Here is a 25,931-nt window from a genome sequence, read left to right as displayed (position 1 = left end):
CAATACATAGACAGCAGGAAGACACAGTCTTCCTGTACTTAAGTCGGCATTGTGTCTCTTATATTTAATTCCAAAACAATTTCTGTGTTTCATCGTCACTGTGAAGGTCCAGTGGATACCGTAAACCTGCAGAGGTACATCAGAATGTAAATCTGGTAACACAGGAAAAGCTCATAACATAGACAGTAGGAAGACTCAGTCTTCCTGTACTTAAGTCGGCCTTGTGTCTCTTATATTTAATTCCGATGCAATTTCTGTGTTTCATCGTCACTGTGAAGGTCCAGTGGATACAGTAAACCTGCAGAGATGCATCGGAATGTAAAACTGAATACACAGGAAACGCTGAAAACATAGACAGTAGGAAGACTCAGTCTTCCTGTACTTAAACCGGCATTGTGTCTCTTATATTTAATTCCGATGCAATTTCTGTGTTTCATCGTCACTGTGAAGGTCCAAGGGATACAATAAACCTGCAGAGGTGCATCGGAATGTAAAACTGGTGACACAGGAAACGCTCAAATCGTAGACATTAGGAAGACTCAGTCTTCCTGTACTTAAGTCGACATTGTGTCTCTTAGATTTAATTCCGATGCAATTTCTGTGTATCATCGTCAATGGGAAGATCCAAGGGATACAGTAAACCTGCAGAGGTCCATCGGAATGTAAAACTGGTAACACAGGAAACGCTCAAATCATAGACCGTAAGAGGACTCAGTTTTCTTGTACTTAAGTCGGCATTGTTTCTCTTATATTTAATTCCGATGCAATATCTGTTATTCATCGTCACTGCGAATGTCGAAGAGATACAGTAAACCTGCATAAATGCATCGGAATGTAAAACTGGTGACACCGGAAACGCAAAAAACATAGACAGTAGGAAGACTCAGTCTTCCTGTACTTAAGTCGGCATTGTGTCTCTTATATTTAAATCCGATGCAATTTCTGTGTTTCATCGTCAGTGGATGGTCCAATGGATACAGTAAACCTGCAGAGGTGCATCGGAATGTAAAACTGGTGGCACAGGAAACGCTCAAAGCATAGACAGTAGGAAGACTCAGTCTTCCTGTACTTAAGTCGGCATTGTGTCTCTTATATTTAAATCCGATGCAATTTCTGTGTTTCATCGTCAATGGGAAGGTCCAATGGATCCAGTAAACCTGCAGAGGTGCATCGGAATGTAAAACTGGTGACACAGGAAACGCTCAAAACGTAGACAGTAGGACGACTCAGTCTTCCTGTACTTAAGTCGACATTGTGACTCTTAGATCTAATTCCGATGCAATTTCTGGGTTTCATCGTCGATGGGAAGGTCCAAGGCATACAGAAAACCTGCAGAGCTCCATCGGAATGTAAAACTGGCGACACAGGAATCGCTCAAACCATAGACCCTAAGAAGACTCAGTTTTCTTGTACTTAAGTCGGCATTGTGTCTCTTATATTTAATTCCGATGCAATTTCTGTGTTTCATGGTCACTGGGAAGGTCCGATGGATACAGTAAACCAGCAGAGGTGCATCGGAATGTAATACTGGTGACACAGGAAACGCTCAAAACATAGACAGTAGGAAGACTCAGTCTTCCTGTACTTAAGTCTGCATTTCGTCACTTATATTTAAATCCGATGCAATTTCTGTGTTTCATCGTCAATGGGAAGGTCCAATGGATACAGTAAACCTGCAGAGGTGCATCGGAATGTAAAACTGGTGACACAGGAAACGCTCAAAACATAGACAGTAGGAAGACTCAGTCTTCTTGTAGTTAAGTCGACATTGTGTCTCTTAGATTTAATTCTGATGCAATTTCTGTGTTTCATAGTCAATGGGAAGGTCCAAGGGATACAGTAAACCAGCAGAGGTCCATCGGAATGTAAAACTGGTGACACAAGAAACGCTCAAAGCATAGACAGTAGGAAGTCGGCATTGTGTCTCTTATATTAAAATCCGATGCAATTTCTGTGCTTCATCGTCAATGGGAAGGTCCAATGGATACAGTAATCCTGCAGAGGTGCATCGGAATGTAAATCTGGTGACACAGGAAACGCTCAAAACGTAGACAGTAGGAAGACTCAGTCTTCCTGTACTTAAGTCGACATTGTGACTCTTAGATCTAATTCCGATGCAATTTCTGTGTTTCATCGTCGATGGGAACGTCCAAGGGATACAGAAAACCTGCAGAGGTCCATCGGAATGTAAAACTGGTGACACAGGAAACGCTCAAACCATAGACCCTAAGAAGACTCAGTTTTCTTGTACTTAAGTCGGCATTGTGTCTCTTATATTTAATTCCGATGCAATTTCTGTTTCATCGTCACTGGGAAGGTCCAATGGATATAGTAAACCTGCAGAGGTGCATCGGAATGTAAATCTGGTGACACAGGATACGCTCAAAATATAGACCCTAGGGAGACTCAGTTTTGTAGTACTTAGATCGGCATTGTGTCTCTTATATTTAATTCCGATGCAATTTCTGTGTTTCATGGTCACTGGGAAGGTCCGATGGATACAGTAAACCAGCAGAGGTGCATCGGAATGTAATACTGGTGACACAGGAAACGCTCAAAACATAGACAGTAGGAAGACTCAGTCTTCCTGTACTTAAGTCTGCATTTCGTCACTTATATTTAAATCCGATGCAATTTCTGTGTTTCATCGTCAATGGGAAGGTCCAATGGATACAGTAAACCTGCAGAGGTGCATCGGAATGTAAAACTGGTGACACAGGAAACGCTCAAAACATAGACAGTAGGAAGACTCAGTCTTCCTGTAGTTAAGTCGACATTGTGTCTCTTAGATTTAATTCCGATGCAATTTCTGTGTTTCATAGTCAATGGGAAGGTCCAAGGGATACAGTAAACCAGCAGAGGTCCATCGGAATGTAAAACTGGTGACACAAGAAACGCTCAAAGCATAGACAGTAGGAAGTCGGCATTGTGTCTCTTATATTAAAATCCGATGCAATTTCTGTGCTTCATCGTCAATGGGAAGGTCCAATGGATACAGTAATCCTGCAGAGGTGCATCGGAATGTAAATCTGGTGACACAGGAAACGCTCAAAACGTAGACAGTAGGAAGACTCAGTCTTCCTGTACTTAAGTCGACATTGTGACTCTTAGATCTAATTCCGATGCAATTTCTGTGTTTCATCGTCGATGGGAACGTCCAAGGGATACAGAAAACCTGCAGAGGTCCATCGGAATGTAAAACTGGTGACACAGGAAACGCTCAAACCATAGACCCTAAGAAGACTCAGTTTTCTTGTACTTAAGTCGGCATTGTGTCTCTTATATTTAATTCCGATGCAATTTCTGTTTCATCGTCACTGGGAAGGTCCAATGGATATAGTAAACCTGCAGAGGTGCATCGGAATGTAAATCTGGTGACACAGGATACGCTCAAAATATAGACCCTAGGGAGACTCAGTTTTGTAGTACTTAGATCGGCATTGTGTCTCTTATATTTAATTCCGATGCAATTTCTGTGTTTCATCGTCACTGTGAAGGTCCAATGGATACAGTAAACCTGCAGAGGTGCATCGGAATGTAAAACTGGTGACACAGGAAACGCACAAAATATAGACCCTAAGAAGACTCAGTCTTCCTGTACTTAAATCGGCATTGTGTCTCTTATATTTAATTCCGATGCAATATCTGTGTTTCATCGTCACTGTGAAGGTCCAAGGGATACAGTAAACCTGCAGAGGTGCATCGGAATGTAAAACTGGTGACACAGGAAACGCTCAAAATATAGACAGTAGGAAGACTCAGTCTTCCTGTACTTAAGTCGGCATTGTGTCTCTTATTTTTAAATCAGATGCAATTTCTGTATTTCATCGTCAATGGGAAGGTCCAAGGGAAACAGTAAACATGCAGAGGTGCATCGGAATGTAAACCTGGTGACACAGGAAGCGCTCAATACATAGACAGCAGGAAGACACAGTCTTCCTGTACTTAAGTCGGCATTGTGTCTCTTATATTTAATTCCAAAACAATTTCTGTGTTTCATCGTCACTGTGAAGGTCCAGTGGATACCGTAAACCTGCAGAGGTGCCTCAGAATGTAAAACTGGTGACACAGGAAAAGCTCAAAACATAGACAGTAGGAAGACTCAGTCTTCCTGTACATAAGTCGGCCTTGTGTCTCTTATATTTAATTCCGATGCGATTTCTGTGTTTCATCGTCACTGTGAAGGTCCAAGGGACACAGTAAACCTGCAGAGGTGCATCGGAATGTAAAACTGGTGACACAGGAAACGCTCAAATTATAGACAGTAGATAGACTCAGTCTTCCTGTACTTAAGTCAGCATTGTGTCTCTTGTATTAAAATCAGATGCAATTTCTGTGTTTCATCGACAATGGGAAGGTCCAAGGGATACAGTAAACCTGCAGAGGTGCATCGGAATGTAAAACTGGTGACACAGGAAACGCTCAAAGCATAGACAGTAGGAAGTCCGCATTGTGTCTCTTATATTAATATCCGATGCAATTTCTGTGCTTCATCGTCAATGGGAAGGTCCAATGGATACAGTAATCCTGCAGAGGTGCATCGGAATGTAAATCTGGTGACACAGGAAACGCTCAAAACGTAGACAGTAGGAAGACTCAGTCTTCCTGTACTTAAGTCGACATTGTGACTCTTAGATCTAATTCCGATGCAATTTCTGTGTTTCATCGTCGATGGGAAGGTCCAAGGGATACAGTAAACCTGCAGAGGTACATCGGAATGTAAAACTGGTGACACAGGAAACGCACAAAACGTAGACAGTAGGAAGACTCAGTCTTCCTGTACTTAAGTCGGCATTGTGTCTCTTATATTTAATTCCTATGCAATTTCTGTGTTTCATTGTCAATGGGAAGGTCCAGTGGATACCGTAAACCTGCAGAGGAGCATCAGAATGTAAAACTGGTGACACAGGAAAAGCTCAAAACATAGACATTAGGAAGACTCAGTCTTCCTGTACTTAAGTCGGCCTTGTGTCTCTTATATTTAATTCCGATGCAATTTCTGTGTTTCATCGTCACTGTGAAGGTCCAGTGGATACAGTAAACCTGCAGAGGTGCATCGGAATGTAAAACTGAATACACAGGAAACGCTGAAAATATAGACAGTAGGAAGACTCAGTCTTCCTGTACTTAAATCGGCATTGTGTCTCTTATATTTAATTCCGATGCAATTTCTGTGGTTCATCGTCACTGTGAAGGTCCAAGGGATACAGTAAACCTGCAGAGGTGCATCGGAATGTAAAACTGGTGACACAGGAAACGCTCAAAACATAGACCCTAAGAAGACTCAGTTTTCTTGTACTTAAGTCGGCATTGTGTCTCTTATATTTAATTCCGATGCAATTTCTGTGTTTCATCGTGACTGTGAATGTCGAATGGATACAGTAAACCTGCAGAGGTACATCGGAATGTAAAACTGGTGACACAGGAAACGCTCAAAACGTAGACAGTACGAAGACTCAGTCTTCCTGTACTTAAGTCGGCATTGTGTCTCTTATATTTAATTCCTATGCAATTTCTGTGTTTCAATGTCAATGGGAAGGTCCAGTGGATACCGTAAACCTGCAGAGGTGCATCAGAATGTAAAACTGGTGACACAGGAAAAGCTCAAAATATAGACAGTAGGAAGACTCAGTCTTCCTGTACTTAAGTCGGCCTTGTGTCTCTTATATTTAATTCCGATGCAATTTCTGTGTTTCATCGTCACTGTGAAGGTCCAGTGGATACAGTAAACCTGCAGAGGTGCATCGGAATGTAAAACTGAATACACAGGAAACGCAGAAAACATAGACAGTAGGAAGACTCAGTCTTCCTGTATATAAATCGGCATTGTGTCTCTTATATTTAATTCCGATGCAATTTCTGTGTTTCATCGTCACTGTGAAGGTCCAAGGGATACAGTAAACCTGCAGAGGTGCATCGGAATGTAAAACTGGTGACACAGGAAACGCTCAAAACATAGACCCTAAGAAGACTCAGTTTTCTTGTACTTAAGTCGGCATTGTGTCTCTTATATTTAATTCCGATGCAATTTCTGTGTTTCATCGTCGATGGGAAGGTCCAAGGGATACAGTAAACCTGCGGAGGTGCATCGTAATGTAAAACTGGTGACACAGGAAACGCTGAAAACATAGACAGTAGGAAGACTCAGTCTTCCTGTACTTAAATCGGCATTGTGTCTCTTATATTTAATTCCGATGCAATTTCTGTGTTTCATCGTGACTGTGAATGTCGAATGGATACAGTAAACCTGCAGAGGTGCATCGGAATGTAAAACTGGTGACACAGGAAACGCTCAAAACATAGACCCTAAGAAGACTCAGTTTTCTTGTACTTAAGTCGGCATTGTGTCTCTTATATTTAATTCCGATGCAATTTCTGTGTTTCATCGTGACTGTGAATGTCGAATGGATACAGTAAACCTGCAGAGGTGCATCGGAATGTAAAACTGGTGACACAGGAAACGCTCAAAGTATAGACCCTAAGAGGACTCAGTTTACTTGTACTTAAGTCGGCATTGTGACTCTTAAATTTAATTTCGATGCAATAGCTGTTTTTCTTCGTCACTGTCAAGGTCGAAGGGATACAGTAAACCTGCAGAGGTGTATCGGAATGTAAAACTGGTGACACCGGAAACGCTCAAAACATAGACAGTAGGAAGACTCAGTCTTCCTGTACTTAAGTCGGCATTGTGTCTCTTATATTTAAATCCGATGCAATTTATGTGTTTCATCGTCAATGGAAGGTCCAATGATACAGTAAACCTGCAGAGGTGCATCGGAATGTAAAACTGGTGACACAGGAAATGCTCAAAGCATAGACAGTAGGAAGACTCAGTCTTCCTGTACTTAAGTCGGCATTGTGCCTCTTATATTTAAATCCGATGCAATTTCTGTGTTTTATCGTCAATGGGAAGGTCCAATGGATACAATAAACCTGCAGAGGTGCATCGGAATGTAAATGTGGTGACACAGGAAACGCTCAAAGCGTATACAGTAGGAAGACTCAGTCTTCCTGTACTTAAGTCGACATTGTGACTCTTAGATCTAATTCCGATGCAATTTCTGTGTTTCATCGTCGATGGGAAGGTCCAAGGGATACAGAAAACCTGCAGAGGTCCATCGGAATGTAAAACTGGTGACACAGGAAACGCTCAAGCCATAGACCCTAAGAAGACTCAGTTTTCTTGTACTAATGTCGGCATTGTGTCTCTTATATTTAATTCCGATGCAATTTCTGTGTTTCATCGTCACTGCGAAGGTCCAAGGGATACAGTAAACCTGCAGAGGTGCATCGGAATGTAAAACTGGTGACACAGGAAACGCTCAAAGTATAGACAGTAGGAAGACTCAGTCTTCCTGTACTTAAGTCGGCATTGTGTCTCTTATATTTAAATCAGATGCAATTTCTGTGTTTCATCGTCAATGGGAAGGTCCAATGGATACAGTAAACCTGCAGAGGTGCATCGGAATGTAAAACTGGTGACACAGGAAACGCTCAAAACGTAGACAGTAGGAAGACTCAGTCTTCCTGTACTTAAGTCGGCATTGTATCTCTTATATTTAATTCCGATGCAATTTCTGTGTTTCATCGTCAATGGGAAGGTCTAATCGATACACTAAACCTGCAGAGGTGCATCGGAACTTAAAACTAGTGACACAGGAAACGCTCAAAACATAGACAGTAGGAAGACTCAGTCTTCCTGTACTTAAGTCGGCATTGCGTCTCTTATATTTAAATCCGATGCAATTTCTGTGTTTCATCTTCAATGGGAAGGTCCAATGGATACTGTAAACCTGCAGAGGTGCATCGGAATGTAAAACTGGTGACACAGGAAACGCTCAAAACGTACACAGTAGGAAGACTCTGTGTTCCTGTACTTAAGTCGACATTGTGTCTCTTAGATTTAATTCCGATGAAATTTCTGTGTTTCATCGTCGATGGGAAGGTCCAATGTATACAGTAAACCTGCAGAGGTCCATGGGAATGTAAAACTGGTGACACAGGAAACGCTCAAAACATAGACCCTAAGAAGACTCAGTTTTCTTGTACTTAAGTCGGCATTGTGTCTCTCATATTTAATTCCAATGCGATTTCTGTGTTTCATCGTCAATGGGAAGGTCCAATGGATACAGTAAACCTGCAGAGGTGCATCGGAATGTAAAACTGGTGACACAGGAAACGCTCAAAACATAGACAGTAGGAAGACTCAGTCTTCCTGTACTTAAGTCGGCATTGTGTCTCATATATTTAAATCCGATGCAATTTCTGTGTTTCGTCGTCAATGGGAAGGTCCAATGGATACAGTAAACCTGCAGAGGTGCATCGGAATGTAAAACTGGTGACACAGGAAACGCCCAAAACGTAGACATTAGGAAGACTCAGTCTTCCTGTACTTAAGTCGACATTGTGTCTCTTAGATTTCATTCTGATGCAATTTTCTGTGTTTCATCGTCAATGGGAAGGTCCAAGGGATACAGTAAACCTGCAGAGGTCCATCGGAATGTAAAACTGGTGACACAGGAAACGCTCAAAACATAGACCCTAAGAGGACTCAGTTTTCTTGTACTTAAGTCGGCATTGTGTCTCTTATATTTAATTCCGATGCAATATCTGTTTTTCATCGTCACTGTGAAGGTCGAAGAGATACAGTAAACCTGCAGAGGTGCATCGGAATGTGAAACTTGTGACACTGGAAACGCAAAAAACATAGACAGTAGGAAGACTCAGTCTTCCTGTACTTAAGTCGGCATTGTGCCTCTTATATTTAAATCCGATGCAATTTCTGTGTTTCATCGTCAGTGGAAGGTACAATGGATACAGTAAACCTGCAGAGGTGCATCGGAATGTAAAACTGGTGACACAGGAAACGCTCAAAGCATAGACAGTAGGAAGACCCAGTCTTCCTGTACTTAAGTCGGCATTGTGTCTCTTATATTTAAATCCGATGCAATTTCTGTGTTTCATCGTCACTGTGAAGGTCCAATGGATACAGTAAACCTGCAGAGGTGCATCGGAATGTAAAACTGGTGACACAGGAAACGCACAAAACATAGACCCTAAGAAGACTCAGTCTTCCTGTACTTAAATCGTCATTGTGTCTCTTATATTTAATTCCGATGCAATATCTGTGTTTAATCGTCACTGTGAAGGTCCAAGGGATACAGTAAACCTGCAGAGGTGCATCGGAATGTAAAACTAATGACACAGGAAACGCTCAAAATATAGACAGTAGGAAGACTCAGTCTTCCTGTACTTAAGTCGGCATTGTGTCTCTTATATTTAAATCAAATGCAATTTCTGTATTTCATCGTCAATGGGAAGGTCCAAGGGATACAGTAAACAAGCAGAGGTGCATCGGAATGTAAACCTGGTGACACAGGAAACGCTCAATACATGGACAGCAGGAAGACACAGTCTTCCTGTACTTAAGTCGGCATTGTGTCTCTTATATTTAATTCCAAAACAATTTCTGTGTTTCATCGTCACTGTGAAGGTTTAGTGGATACCGTAAACCTGCAGAGGTGCATCAGAATGTAAAACTGGTGACACAGGAAAAGCTCAAAACATAGACAGTAGGAAGACTCAGTCTTCCTGTACTTAAGTCGGCCTTGTGTCTCTTATATTTAATTCCGATGCAATTTCTGTGTTTCATCGTCACTGTGAAGGTCCAGTGGATACAGTAAACCTGCAGAGGTGCATCGGAATGTAAAACTGAATACACAGGAAACGCTGAAAACATAGACAGTAGGAAGACTCAGTCTTCCTGTACTTAAGTCGGCATTGTGTCTCTTATATTTAAATCAGATGCAATTTCTGTGTTTCATCGTCAATGGGAAGGTCCAATGGATACAGTAAACCTGCAGAGGTGCATAGGAATGTAAAACTGGTGACACAGGAAGCGCTCAAAACGTACACAGTAGGAAGACTCAGTCTTCCTGTACTTAAGTCGACATTGTCTCTTAGATTTAATTCCGATGCAATTTCTGTGTTTCATCGTCGATGGGAAGGTCCAAGGGATACAGAAAACCTGCAGAGGTCCATCGGAATTTAAAACTGGTGACACAGGAAACGCTCAAAACATAGACCCTAAGAAGACTCAGTTTTCTTGTACTTAAGTCGGCATTGTGTGTCTTATATTTAATTCCGATGCAATTTCTGTGTTTCATCGTCAATGGGAAGGTCCAATGTATACAGTAAACCTGCAGAGGTGCATCAGAATGTAAAACTGGTGACACAGGAAACGCCCAAAATATAGACAGTAGGAAGACTCAGTCTTCCTGTACTTAAGTCGGCATTGTGTCTCTTATATTTAAATCAGATGCAATTTCTGTGTTTCATCGTCAATGGGAAGGTCCAAGGGATACAGTAAACCTGCAGAGGTGCATCGGAATGTAAACCTGGTGACACAGGAAACGCCCAAAAACATAGACAGTAGGAAGACTCAGTCTTCCTGTACTTAAGTCGGCATTGTGTCTCTTATATTTAAATCCGATGCAATTTCTGTGTCTCGTCGTCAATGGAAAGGACCAATGGATACAGTAAACCTGCAGAGGTGCATCGGAATGTAAAACTGGTGACACAGGAAACGCTCAAAACGTAGACATTAGGAAGACTCAGTCTTCCTGTACTTAAGTCGACATTGTGTCTCTTAGATTTAATTCCGATGCAATTTCTGTGTTTCATCGTCAATGGGAATGTCCAAGGGATACAGTAAACCTGCAGAGGTCCAGCGGAATGTAAAACTGGTGACACAGGAAACGCTCAAAACATAGACCATAGGTGGACTCAGTTTCCTTGTACTTAAGTCGGCATTGTGTCTCTTTTATTTAATTCCGATGCAATATCTGTATTTAATCGTCACTGTGAAGTTCGAAGAGATACAGTAAACCTGCAGAGGTGTATCGGAATGTGAAACTGGTGACACCGGAAACGCAAAAAACATAGACAGTAGGAAGACTCAGTCTTCCTGTACTTAAGTCGGCATTGTGTCTCTTATATTTAAATCAGATTGAATTTCTGAGTTTCATCGTCAATGGGAAGGTCCAATGGATACAGTATACGTGCAGAGGTGCATCGGAATGTAAAACTGGTGACACAGGAAACGCTCAAAACATAGACCCTAAGAAGACTCAGTTTCCTTGTACTTAAGTCGGCATTGTGTCTCTTATATTTAATTCCGATGCAATTTCTGTGTTTCATCGTCAATGGGAATGTCCAATGTATACAGTAAACCTGCAGATGCATCGGAATGTAAAACTGGTGACACAGGAGACGCTCAAAATATAGACAGTAGGAAGACTCAGTCTTCCTGTACTCAAGTCGGCATTGTGTCTCTTATATTTAAATCCGATGCAATTTCTGTGTTTCATCGTCGAAGGGACGGTCCAAGGGATACAAAAAACCTGCAGAGGTCCATGGGAATGTAAAACTGGTGACACAGGAAACGCTCAAAACATAGACCCTAAGAAGACTCAGTTTTCTTGTACTTAAGTCGGCATTGTGTCTCTTATATTTAATTCCGATGCAATATCTGTTTTTCATCGTCACTGTGAAGGTCGAAGAGATACAGTACACCTGCAGAGGTGCATCGGAATGTAAAACTGGTGACACAGGAAACGCACAAAACATAGACCCTAAGAAGACTCAGTCTTCCTGAACTTAAATCGTCATTGTGTCTCTTATATTTAATTCCGATGCAATATCTGTGTTTCATCGTCACTGTGAAGGTCCAAGGGATACAGTAAACCTGCAGAGGTGCATCGGAATGTAAAACTGGTGACACAGGAAACGCTCAAAATATAGACAGTAGGAAGACTCAGTCTTCCTGTACTTAAGTCGGCATTGTGTCTCTTATATTTAAATCACATGCAATTTCTGTATTTCATCGTCAATGGGAAGGTCCAAGGGATACAGTAAACAAGCAGAGGTGCATCGGAATGTAAACCTGGTGACACAGGAAACGCTCAATACATGGACAGCAGGAAGAAACAGTCTTCCTGTACTTAAGTCGGCATTGTGTCTCCTATATTTAATTCCAAAACAATTTCTGTGTTTCATCGTCACTGTGAAGGTCCAGTGGATACCGTAAACCTGCAGAGGTGCATCAGAATGTAAAACTGGTGACACAGGAAAAGCTCAAAACATAGACAGTAGGAAGACTCAGTCTTCCTGTACTTAAGTCGGCCTTGTGTCTCTTATATTTAATTCCGATGCAATTTCTGTGTTTCATCGTCACTGTGAAGGTCCAGTGGATACAGTAAACCTGCAGAGGTGCATCGGAATGTAAAACTGAATACACAGGAAACGCTGAAACATAGACAGTAGGAAGACTCAGTCTTCCTGTACTTAAGTCGGCATTGTGTCTCTTATATTTAAATCAGATGCAATTTCTGTGTTTCATCGTCAATGGGAAGGTCCAATGGATACAGTAAACCAGCAGAGGTGCATCGGAATGTAAAACTGGTGACACAGGAAGCGCTCAAAACGTACACAGTAGGAAGACTCAGTCTTCCTGTACTTAAGTCGACATTGTGTCTCTTAGATTTAATTCCGATGTAATTTCTGTGTTTCATCGTCGATGGGAAGGTCCAAGGGATACAGAAAACCTTCAGAGGTCCATCGGAATGTAAAACTGGTGACACAGGAAACGCTCAAACCATAGACCCTAAGAAGACTCAGTTTTCTTGTACTTAAGTCGGCATTGTGTCTCTTATATTTAATTCCGATGCAATTTCTGTGTTTCGTCGTCAATGGGAAGGTCCAATGGATACAGTAAACCTGCAGAGGTGCATCGGAATGTAAAACTGGTGACACAGGTAACGCTCAAATCGTAGACATTAGGAAGACTCAGTCTTCCTGTACTTAAGCCGACATTGTGTCTCTTAGATTTAATTCCGATGCAATTTCTGTGTTTCATCGTCAATGGGAAGGTCCAAGGGATACAGTAAACCTCAGAGGTCCAGCGGAATGTAAAACTGGTGACACAGGAAACGCTCAAAACATAGACCCTAGGAGGACTCAGTTTTCTTGTACTTAAGTCGGCATTGTGTCTCTTTTATTTAATTCCGATGCAATATCTGTATTTCATCGTCACTGTGAAGTTCGAAGAGATACAGTAAACCTGCAGAGGTGCATCGGAATGTAAAACTGGTGACACCGGAAACGCAAAAAACATAGACAGTAGGAAGACTCAGTCTTCCTGTACTTAAGTCGGCATTGTGCCTCTTATATTTAAATCCGATGCAATTTCTGTGTTTCATCGTCAGTGGAAGGTCCAATAGATACAGTAAACCTGCAGAGGTGCATCGGAATGTAAAACTGGTGACACAGGAAACGCTCAAAGCATAGACAGTAGGAAGACTCAGTCTTCCTGTACTTAAGTCAGCATTGTGTCTCTTATATTTAAATCCGATGCAATTTCTGTGTTTCAACGTCAATGGGAAGGTCCAAGGGATACAGTAAACCTGCAGAGGTGCATCGGAATGTAAAACTGAATACACAGGAAACGCTGAAAACATAGACAGTAGGAAGACTCAGTCTTCCTGTATTTAAATCGGCATTGTGTCTCTTATATTTAAATCAGATGCAATTTCTGTGTTTCATCGTCAATGGGAAGGTACAATGGATACAGTAAACCTGCAGAGGTGCATCGGAATGTAAAACTGGGGACACAGGAAGCGCTCAAACGTACACAGTAGGAAGACTCAGTCTTCCTGTACTTAAGTCGACATTGTGTCTCTTAGATTTAATTCCGATGCAATTTCTGTGTTTCATCGTCGATGGGAAGGTCGAAGGGATACAGAAAACCTGCAGAGGTCCATCGGAATGTAAAACTGGTGACACAGGAAACGCTAAAAACATAGACCCTAAGAAGACTCAGTTTTCTACTACTTAAGTCGGCATTGTGTCTCTTATATTTAATTCCGATGCAATTTCTGTGTTTCATCGTCAATGGGAAGGTCCAATGTATACAGTAAACCTGCAGAGGTGCATCGGAATGTAAAACTGGTGACACAGGAAACGCTCAAAATATAGACAGTAGGAAGACTCAGTCTTCCAGTACTTAAGTCGGCATTGTGTCTCTTATATTTAAATCAGATGCAATTTCTGTGTTTCATCGTCAATGGGAAGGTCCAAGGGATACAGTAAACCTTCAGAGGTGCATCGGAATGTAAAACTGGTGACACAGGAAACGCTCAAAACATAGACAGTAGGAAGACTCAGTCTTCCTGTACTTAAGTCGGCATTGTGTGTCTTATATTTAATTCCGATGCAATTTCTGTGTTTCATCGTCAATGGGAAGGTCCAATGTATACAGTAAACCTGCAGAGGTGCATCAGAATGTAAAACTGGTGACACAGGAAACGCCCAAAATATAGACAGTAGGAAGACTCAGTCTTCCTGTACTTAAGTCGGCATTGTGTCTCTTATATTTAAATCAGATGCAATTTCTGTGTTTCATCGTCAATGGGAAGGTCCAAGGGATACAGTAAACCTGCAGAGGTGCATCGGAATGTAAAACTGGTGACACAGGAAACGCTCAAAACATAGACAGTAGGAAGACTCCGTCTTCCTGTACTTAAGTCGGCATTGTGTCTCTTATATTTAAATCCGATGCAATTTCTGTGTTTCGTCGTCAATGGAAAGGACCAATGGATACAGTAAACCTGCAGAGGTGCATCGGAATGTAAAACTGGTGACACAGGAAACGCTCAAAACGTAGACATTAGGAAGACTCAGTCTTCCTGTACTTAAGTCGACATTGTGTCTCTTAGATTTAATTCCGATGCAATTTCTGTGTTTCATCGTCAATGGGAAGGTCCAAGGGATACAGTAAACCTGCAGAGGTCCAGCGGAATGTAAAACTGGTGACACAGGAAACGCTCAAAACATAGACCATAGGTGGACTCAGTTTCCTTGTACTTAAGTCGGCATTGTGTCTCTTTTATTTAATTCCGATGCAATATCTGTATTTCATCGTCACTGTGAAGTTCGAAGAGATACAGTAAACCTGCAGAGGTGCATCGGAATGTAAAACTGGTGACACCGGAAACGCAAAAAACATAGACAGTAGGAAGACTCAGTCTTCCTGTACTTAAGTCGGCATTGTGTCTCTTATATTTAAATCAGATTGAATTTCTGTGTTTCATCGTCAATGGGAAGGTCCAATGGATACAGTATACGTGCAGAGGTGCATCGGAATGTAAAACTGGTGACACAGGACACGCTCAAAACATAGACCCTAAGAAGACTCAGTTTCCTTGTACTTAAGTCGGCATTGTGTCTCTTATATTTAATTCCGATGCAATTTCTGTGTTTCATCGTCAATGGGAATGTCCAATGTATACAGTAAACCTGCAGAGGTGCATCGGAATGTAAAACTGGTGACACAGGAGACGCTCAAAATATAGACAGTAGGAAGACTCAGTCTTCCTGTACTCAAGTCGGCATTGTGTCTCTTATATTTAAATCCGATGCAATTTCTGTGTTTCATCGTCGAAGGGACGGTCCAAGGGATACAAAAAACCTGCAGAGGTCCATGGGAATGTAAAACTGGTGACACAGGAAACGCTCAAAACATAGACCCTAAGAAGACTCAGTTTTCTTGTACTTAAGTCGGCATTGTGTCTCTTATATTTAATTCCGATGCAATATCTGTTTTTCATCGTCACTGTGAAGGTCGAAGAGATACAGTAAACCTGCAGAGGTGCATCGGAATGTGAAACTGGTGACACTGGAAACGCAAAAAACATAGACAGTAGGAAGACTCAGTCTTCCTGTACTTAAGTCGGCCTTGTGTCTCTTATATTTAATTCCGATGCAATTTCTGTGTTTCATCGTCACTGTGAAGGTCCAGTGGATACAGTAAACCTGCAGAGGTGCATCGGAATGTAAAACTGAATACACAGGAAACGCTGAAAACATAGACAGTAGGAAGACTCAGTCTTCCTGTACTTAAGTCGGCATTTTGTCTCTTATATTTAAATCAGATGCAATTTCTGTGTTTCATCGTCAATGGGAAGGTCCAATGGATACAGTAAACCTGCAGAGGTGCATCGGAATGTAAAACTGGTGACACAGGAAACGCTCAAAACATAGACAGTAGGAAGACTCAGTCTTCCTGTACTTAAGTCGGCATTGTGTCTCATATATTTAAATCCGATGCAATTTCTGTGTTTCGTCGTCAATGGGAAGGTCCAATGGATACAGTAAACCTGCAGAGGTGCATCGGAATGTAAAACTGGTGACACAGGAAACGCCCAAAACGTAGACATTAGGAAGACTCAGTCTTCCTGTACTTAAGTCGACATTGTGTCTCTTAGATTTCATTCTGATGCAATTTTCTGTGTTTCATCGTCAATGGGAAGGTCCAAGGGATACAGTAAACCTGCAGAGGTCCATCGGAATGTAAAACTGGTGACACAGGAAACGCTCAAAACATAGACCCTAAGAGGACTCAGTTTTCTTGTACTTAAGTCGGCATTGTGTCTCTTATATTTAATTCCGATGCAATATCTGTTTTTCATCGTCACTGTGAAGGTCGAAGAGATACAGTAAACCTGCAGAGGTGCATCGGAATGTGAAACTTGTGACACTGGAAACGCAAAAAACATAGACAGTAGGAAGACTCAGTCTTCCTGTACTTAAGTCGGCATTGTGCCTCTTATATTTAAATCCGATGCAATTTCTGTGTTTCATCGTCAGTGGAAGGTACAATGGATACAGTAAACCTGCAGAGGTGCATCGGAATGTAAAACTGGTGACACAGGAAACGCTCAAAGCATAGACAGTAGGAAGACCCAGTCTTCCTGTACTTAAGTCGGCATTGTGTCTCTTATATTTAAATCCGATGCAATTTCTGTGTTTCATCGTCACTGTGAAGGTCCAATGGATACAGTAAACCTGCAGAGGTGCATCGGAATGTAAAACTGGTGACACAGGAAACGCACAAAACATAGACCCTAAGAAGACTCAGTCTTCCTGTACTTAAATCGTCATTGTGTCTCTTATATTTAATTCCGATGCAATATCTGTGTTTAATCGTCACTGTGAAGGTCCAAGGGATACAGTAAACCTGCAGAGGTGCATCGGAATGTAAAACTAATGACACAGGAAACGCTCAAAATATAGACAGTAGGAAGACTCAGTCTTCCTGTACTTAAGTCGGCATTGTGTCTCTTATATTTAAATCAAATGCAATTTCTGTATTTCATCGTCAATGGGAAGGTCCAAGGGATACAGTAAACAAGCAGAGGTGCATCGGAATGTAAACCTGGTGACACAGGAAACGCTCAATACATGGACAGCAGGAAGACACAGTCTTCCTGTACTTAAGTCGGCATTGTGTCTCTTATATTTAATTCCAAAACAATTTCTGTGTTTCATCGTCACTGTGAAGGTTTAGTGGATACCGTAAACCTGCAGAGGTGCATCAGAATGTAAAACTGGTGACACAGGAAAAGCTCAAAACATAGACAGTAGGAAGACTCAGTCTTCCTGTACTTAAGTCGGCCTTGTGTCTCTTATATTTAATTCCGATGCAATTTCTGTGTTTCATCGTCACTGTGAAGGTCCAGTGGATACAGTAAACCTGCAGAGGTGCATCGGAATGTAAAACTGAATACACAGGAAACGCTGAAAACATAGACAGTAGGAAGACTCAGTCTTCCTGTACTTAAGTCGGCATTGTGTCTCTTATATTTAAATCAGATGCAATTTCTGTGTTTCATCGTCAATGGGAAGGTCCAATGGATACAGTAAACCTGCAGAGGTGCATAGGAATGTAAAACTGGTGACACAGGAAGCGCTCAAAACGTACACAGTAGGAAGACTCAGTCTTCCTGTACTTAAGTCGACATTGTCTCTTAGATTTAATTCCGATGCAATTTCTGTGTTTCATCGTCGATGGGAAGGTCCAAGGGATACAGAAAACCTGCAGAGGTCCATCGGAATTTAAAACTGGTGACACAGGAAACGCTCAAAACATAGACCCTAAGAAGACTCAGTTTTCTTGTACTTAAGTCGGCATTGTGTGTCTTATATTTAATTCCGATGCAATATCTGTGTTTCATCGTCAATGGGAAGGTCCAATGTATACAGTAAACCTGCAGAGGTGCATCAGAATGTAAAACTGGTGACACAGGAAACGCCCAAAATATAGACAGTAGGAAGACTCAGTCTTCCTGTACTTAAGTCGGCATTGTGTCTCTTATATTTAAATCAGATGCAATTTCTGTGTTTCATCGTCAATGGGAAGGTCCAAGGGATACAGTAAACCTGCAGAGGTGCATCGGAATGTAAACCTGGTGACACAGGAAACGCCCAAAACATAGACAGTAGGAAGACTCAGTCTTCCTGTACTTAAGTCGGCATTGTGTCTCTTATATTTAAATCCGATGCAATTTCTGTGTCTCGTCGTCAATGGAAAGGACCAATGGATACAGTAAACCTGCAGAGGTGCATCGGAATGTAAAACTGGTGACACAGGAAACGCTCAAAACGTAGACATTAGGAAGACTCAGTCTTCCTGTACTTAAGTCGACATTGTGTCTCCTATATTTAATTCCAAAACAATTTCTGTGTTTCATCGTCACTGTGAAGGTCCAGTGGATACCGTAAACCTGCAGAGGTGCATCAGAATGTAAAACTGGTGACACAGGAAAAGCTCAAAACATAGACAGTAGGAAGACTCAGTCTTCCTGTACTTAAGTCGGCATTGTGTCTCTTATATTTAAATCAGATGCAATTTCTGTGTTTCATCGTCAATGGGAAGGTCCAATGGATACAGTAAACCAGCAGAGGTGCATCGGAATGTAAAACTGGTGACACAGGAAGCGCTCAAAACGTACACAGTAGGAAGACTCAGTCTTCCTGTACTTAAGTCGACATTGTGTCTCTTAGATTTAATTCCGATGTAATTTCTGTGTTTCATCGTCGATGGGAAGGTCCAAGGGATACAGAAAACCTTCAGAGGTCCATCGGAATGTAAAACTGGTGACACAGGAAACGCTCAAACCATAGACCCTAAGAAGACTCAGTTTTCTTGTACTTAAGTCGGCATTGTGTCTCTTATATTTAATTCCGATGCAATTTCTGTGTTTCGTCGTCAATGGGAAGGTCCAATGGATACAGTAAACCTGCAGAGGTGCATCGGAATGTAAAACTGGTGACACAGGTAACGCTCAAATCGTAGACATTAGGAAGACTCAGTCTTCCTGTACTTAAGCCGACATTGTGTCTCTTAGATTTAATTCCGATGCAATTTCTGTGTTTCATCGTCAATGGGAAGGTCCAAGGGATACAGTAAACCTCAGAGGTCCAGCGGAATGTAAAACTGGTGACACAGGAAACGCTCAAAACATAGACCCTAGGAGGACTCAGTTTTCTTGTACTTAAGTCGGCATTGTGTCTCTTTTATTTAATTCCGATGCAATATCTGTATTTCATCGTCACTGTGAAGTTCGAAGAGATACAGTAAACCTGCAGAGGTGCATCGGAATGTAAAACTGGTGACACCGGAAACGCAAAAAACATAGACAGTAGGAAGACTCAGTCTTCCTGTACTTAAGTCGGCATTGTGCCTCTTATATTTAAATCCGATGCAATTTCTGTGTTTCATCGTCAGTGGAAGGTCCAATAGATACCGTAAACCTGCAGAGGTGCATCGGAATGTAAAACTGGTGACACAGGAAACGCTCAAAGCATAGACAGTAGGAAGACTCAGTCTTCCTGTACTTAAGTCAGCATTGTGTCTCTTATATTTAAATCCGATGCAATTTCTGTGTTTCAACGTCAATGGGAAGGTCCAAGGGATACAGTAAACCTGCAGAGGTGCATCGGAATGTAAAACTGAATACACAGGAAACGCTGAAAACATAGACAGTAATAAGACTCAGTCTTCCTGTATTTAAATCGGCATTGTGTCTCTTATATTTAAATCAGATGCAATTTCTGTGTTTCATCGTCAATGGGAAGGTACAATGGATACAGTAAACCTGCAGAGGTGCATCGGAATGTAAAACTGGGGACACAGGAAGCGCTCAAACGTACACAGTAGGAAGACTCAGTCTTCCTGTACTTAAGTCGACATTGTGTCTCTTAGATTTAATTCCGATGCAATTTCTGTGTTTCATCGTCGATGGGAAGGTCGAAGGGATACAGAAAACCTGCAGAGGTCCATCGGAATGTAAAACTGGTGACACAGGAAACGCTAAAAACATAGACCCTAAGAAGACTCAGTTTTCTACTACTTAAGTCGGCATTGTGTCTCTTATATTTAATTCCGATGCAATTTCTGTGTTTCATCGTCAATGGGAAGGTCCAATGTATACAGTAAACCTGCAGAGGTGCATCGGAATGTAAAACTGGTGACACAGGAAACGCTCAAAATATAGACAGTAGGAAGACTCAGTCTTCCAGTACTTAAGTCGGCATTGTGTCTCTTATATTTAAATCAGATGCAATTTCTGTGTTTCATCGTCAATGGGAAGGTCCAAGGGATACAGTAAACCTTCAGAGGTGCATCGGAATGTAAAACTGGTGACACAGGAAACGCTCAAAACATAGACAGTAGGAAGACTCAGTCTTCCTGTACTTAAGTCGGCATTGTGTGTCTTATATTTAATTCCGATGCAATTTCTGTGTTTCATCGTCAATGGGAAGGTCCAATGTATACAGTAAACCTGCAGAGGTGCATCAGAATGTAAAACTGGTGACACAGGAAACGCCCAAAATATAGACAGTAGGAAGACTCAGTCTTCCTGTACTTAAGTCGGCATTGTGTCTCTTATATTTAAATCAGATGCAATTTCTGTGTTTCATCGTCAATGGGAAGGTCCAAGGGATACAGTAAACCTGCAGAGGTGCATCGGAATGTAAAACTGGTGACACAGGAAACGCTCAAAACATAGACAGTAGGAAGACTCCGTCTTCCTGTACTTAAGTCGGCATTGTGTCTCTTATATTTAAATCCGATGCAATTTCTGTGTTTCGTCGTCAATGGAAAGGACCAATGGATACAGTAAACCTGCAGAGGTGCATCGGAATGTAAAACTGGTGACACAGGAAACGCTCAAAACGTAGACATTAGGAAGACTCAGTCTTCCTGTACTTAAGTCGACATTGTGTCTCTTAGATTTAATTCCGATGCAATTTCTGTGTTTCATCGTCAATGGGAAGGTCCAAGGGATACAGTAAACCTGCAGAGGTCCAGCGGAATGTAAAACTGGTGACACAGGAAACGCTCAAAACATAGACCATAGGTGGACTCAGTTTCCTTGTACTTAAGTCGGCATTGTGTCTCTTTTATTTAATTCCGATGCAATATCTGTATTTCATCGTCACTGTGAAGTTCGAAGAGATACAGTAAACCTGCAGAGGTGCATCGGAATGTAAAACTGGTGACACCGGAAACGCAAAAAACATAGACAGTAGGAAGACTCAGTCTTCCTGTACTTAAGTCGGCATTGTGTCTCTTATATTTAAATCAGATTGAATTTCTGTGTTTCATCGTCAATGGGAAGGTCCAATGGATACAGTATACGTGCAGAGGTGCATCGGAATGTAAAACTGGTGACACAGGACACGCTCAAAACATAGACCCTAAGAAGACTCAGTTTCCTTGTACTTAAGTCGGCATTGTGTCTCTTATATTTAATTCCGATGCAATTTCTGTGTTTCATCGTCAATGGGAATGTCCAATGTATACAGTAAACCTGCAGAGGTGCATCGGAATGTAAAACTGGTGACACAGGAGACGCTCAAAATATAGACAGTAGGAAGACTCAGTCTTCCTGTACTCAAGTCGGCATTGTGTCTCTTATATTTAAATCCGATGCAATTTCTGTGTTTCATCGTCGAAGGGACGGTCCAAGGGATACAAAAAACCTGCAGAGGTCCATGGGAATGTAAAACTGGTGACACAGGAAACGCTCAAAACATAGACCCTAAGAAGACTCAGTTTTCTTGTACTTAAGTCGGCATTGTGTCTCTTATATTTAATTCCGATGCAATATCTGTTTTTCATCGTCACTGTGAAGGTCGAAGAGATACAGTAAACCTGCAGAGGTGCATCGGAATGTGAAACTGGTGACACTGGAAACGCAAAAAACATAGACAGTAGGAAGACTCAGTCTTCCTGTACTTAAGTCGGCCTTGTGTCTCTTATATTTAATTCCGATGCAATTTCTGTGTTTCATCGTCACTGTGAAGGTCCAGTGGATACAGTAAACCTGCAGAGGTGCATCGGAATGTAAAACTGAATACACAGGAAACGCTGAAAACATAGACAGTAGGAAGACTCAGTCTTCCTGTACTTAAGTCGGCATTGTGTCTCTTATATTTAAATCAGATGCAATTTCTGTGTTTCATCGTCAATGGGAAGGTCCAAGGGATACAATAAACCTGCAGAGGTGCATCGGAATGTAAAACTGGTGACACAGGAAACGCTCAAAACATAGACAGTAGGAAGACTCAGTCTTCCTGTACTTAAGTCGGCATTGTGTCTCTTATATTTAAATCCGATGCAATTTCTGTGTTTCGTCGTCAATGGGAAGGTCCAATGGATACAGTAAACCTGCAGAGGTGCATCGGAATGTAAAACTGGTGACACAGGAAACGCTCAAAACGTAGACATTAGGAAGACTCAGTCTTCCTGTACTTAAGTCGACATTGTGTCTCTTAGATTTAATTCCGATGCAATTTCTGTGTTTCATCGTCAATGGGAAGGTCCAAGGGATACAGTAAACCTGCAGAGGTCCAGCGGAATGTAAAACTGGTGACACAGGAAACGCTCAAAACATAGACCCTAGGAGGACTCAGTTTTCTTGCACTTAAGTCGGCATTGTGTCTCTTTTATTTAATTCCGATGCAATATCTGTATTTCATCGTCACTCTGAAGTTCGAATAGATACAGTAAACCTGCAGAGGTGCATCGGAATGTAAAACTGGTGACACCGGAAACGCAAAAAACATAGACAGTAGGAAGACTCAGTCTTCCTGTACTTAAGTCGGCATTGTGCCTCTTATATTTAAATCCGATGCAATTTCTGTGTTTCATCGTCAGTGGAAGGTCCAACGGATACAGTAAACCTGCAGAGGTGCATCGGAATGTAAAACTGGTGACACAGGAAACGCTCAAAGCATAGACAGTAGGAAGACTCAGTCTTCCTGTACTTAAGTCGGCATTGTGTCTCTTATATTTAAATCCGATGCAATTTCTGTGTTTCATCGACAATGGGAAGGTCCAGTGGATACAGTAAACCTGCAGAGTTGCATCGGAATGTAAAACTGGTGACACAGGAAACGCTCAAATCGTAGACAGTAGGACGACTCAATCTTCCTGTACTTAAGTCGACATTGTGACTCTTAGATCTAATTACGATGCAATTTCTGTGTTTCCTCGTCGATGGGAAGGTCCAAGGCATACAGAAAACCTGCAGAGGTCCATCGGAATGTAAAACTGGTGACACAGGAAACGCTCAAACCATAGACCCTAAGAAGACTCAGTTTTCTTGTACTTAAGTCGGCATTGTGTCTCTTATATTTAATTCCGATGCAATTTCTGTGTTTCATCGTCAATGGGAAGGTCCAATGGATACAGTAAACCTGCAGAGGTGCATCGGAATGTTAAACTGGTGACACAGGAAACGCTCAAATCGTAGACATTAGGAAGACTCAGTCTTCCTGTACTTAAGCCGACATTGTGTCTCTTAGATTTAATTCCGATGCAATTTCTGTGTTTCATCGTCAATGGGAAGGTCCAAGGGATACAGTAAACCTGCAGAGAACCAGCGGAATGTAAAACTGGTGACACAGGAAACGCTCAAAACATAGACCCTAGGAGGATTTAGTTTTCTTGTACTTAAGTCGGCATTGTGTCTCTTTTATTTAATTCCGATGCAATATCTGTATTTCATCGTCACTCTGAAGTTCGAAGAGATATAGTAAACCTGCAGAGGTGCATCGGAATGTAAAACTGGTGACACCGGAAACGCAAAAAACATAGACAGTAGGTAGACTCAATCTTCCTGTACTTAAGTCGGCATTGTGCCACTTATATTTAAATCCGATGCAATTTCTGTGTTTCATCGTCAGTGGAAGGTCCAATAGATACAGTAAACCTGCAGAGGTGCATCAGAATGTAAAACTGGTGACACAGGAAACGCTCAAAACATAGACAGTAGGAAGACTCAGTCTTCCTGTACTTAAGTCGGCATTGTGTCTCTTATATTTAAATCCGATGCAATTTTTGTGTTTCGTCGTCAATGGAAAGGACCAATGGATACAGTAAACCTGCAGAGGTGCATCGGAATGTAAAACTGGTGACACAGGAAACGCTCAAAACGTAGACATTAGGAAGACTCAGTCTTCCTGTACTTAAGTCGACATTGTGTCTCTTAGATTTAATTCCGATGCAATTTCTGTGTTTCATCGTCAATGGGAAGGTCCAAGGGATACAGTAAACCTGCAGAGGTCCAGCGGAATGTAAAACTGGTGACACAGGAAACGCTCAAAACATAGACCATAGGTGGACTCAGTTTCCTTGTACTTAAGTCGGCATTGTGTCTCTTTTATTTAATTCCGATGCAATATCTGTATTTCATCGTCACTGTGAAGTTCGAAGAGATACAGTAAACCTGCAGAGGTGCATCGGAATGTAAAACTGGTGACACCGGAAACGCAAAAAACATAGACAGTAGGAAGACTCAGTCTTCCTGTACTTAAGTCGGCATTGTCTCTCTTATATTTAAATCAGATTGAATTTCTGTGTTTCATCGTCAATGGGAAGGTCCAATGGATACAGTATACGTGCAGTTGTGCATCGGAATGTAAAACTGGTGACACAGGAAACGCTCAAAACATAGACCCTAAGAAGACTCAGTTTCCTTGTACTTAAGTCGGCATTGTGTCTCTTATATTTAATTCCGATGCAATTTCTGTGTTTCATCGTCAATGGGAATGTCCAATGTATACAGTAAACCTGCAGAGGTGCATCGGAATGTAAAACTGGTGACACAGGAGACGCTCAAAATATAGACAGTAGGAAGACTCAGTCTTCCTGTACTCAAGTCGGCATTGTGTCTCTTATATTTAAATCCGATGCAATTTCTGTGTTTCATCGTCGAAGGGACGGTCCAAGGGATACAAAAAACCTGCCAGAGGTCCATGGGAATGTAAAACTGGTGACACAGGAAACGCTCAAAACATAGACCCTAAGAAGACTCAGTTTTCTTGTACTTAAGTCGGCATTGTGTCTCTTATATTTAATTCCGATGCAATATCTGTTTTTCATCGACACTGTGAAGGTCGAAGAGATACAGTAAACCTGCAGAGGTGCATCGGAATGTGAAACTGGTGACACTGGAAACGCAAAAAACATAGACAGTAGGAAGACTCAGTCTTCCTGTACTTAAGTCGGCATTGTGCCTCTTATATTTAAATCCGATGCAATTTCTGTGTTTCATCGTCAGTGGAAGGTACAATGGATCCAGTAAACCTGCAGAGGTGCATCGGAATGTAAAACTGGTGACACAGGAAACGCTCAAAGCATAGACAGTAGGAAGACTCAGTCTTCCTGTACTTAAGTCGGCATTGTGTCTCTTATATTTAAATCCGATGCAATTTCTGTGTTTCATCGTCAATGGGAAGGTCCAATGGATACAGTAAACCTGCAGAGGTGCATCGGAATGTAAAACTGGTGACACAGGAAACGCACAAAACATAGACCCTAAGAAGACTCAGTCTTCCTGTACTTAAATCGTCATTGTGTCTCTTATATTTAATTCCGATGCAATATCTGTGTTTCATCGTCACTGTGAAGGTCCAAGGGATACAGTAAACCTGCAGAGGTGCATCGGAATGTAAAACTGGTGACACAGGAAACGCTCAAAATATAGTCAGTAGGAAGACTCAGTCTTCCTGTACTTAAGTCG

Source organism: Schistocerca nitens, chromosome 6, assembly GCF_023898315.1.
Source record: "Schistocerca nitens isolate TAMUIC-IGC-003100 chromosome 6, iqSchNite1.1, whole genome shotgun sequence".
In the NCBI taxonomy this organism is placed as follows: Eukaryota; Metazoa; Arthropoda; class Insecta; order Orthoptera; family Acrididae; genus Schistocerca; species Schistocerca nitens.
This window is presented reverse-complemented; position numbering follows the sequence as displayed.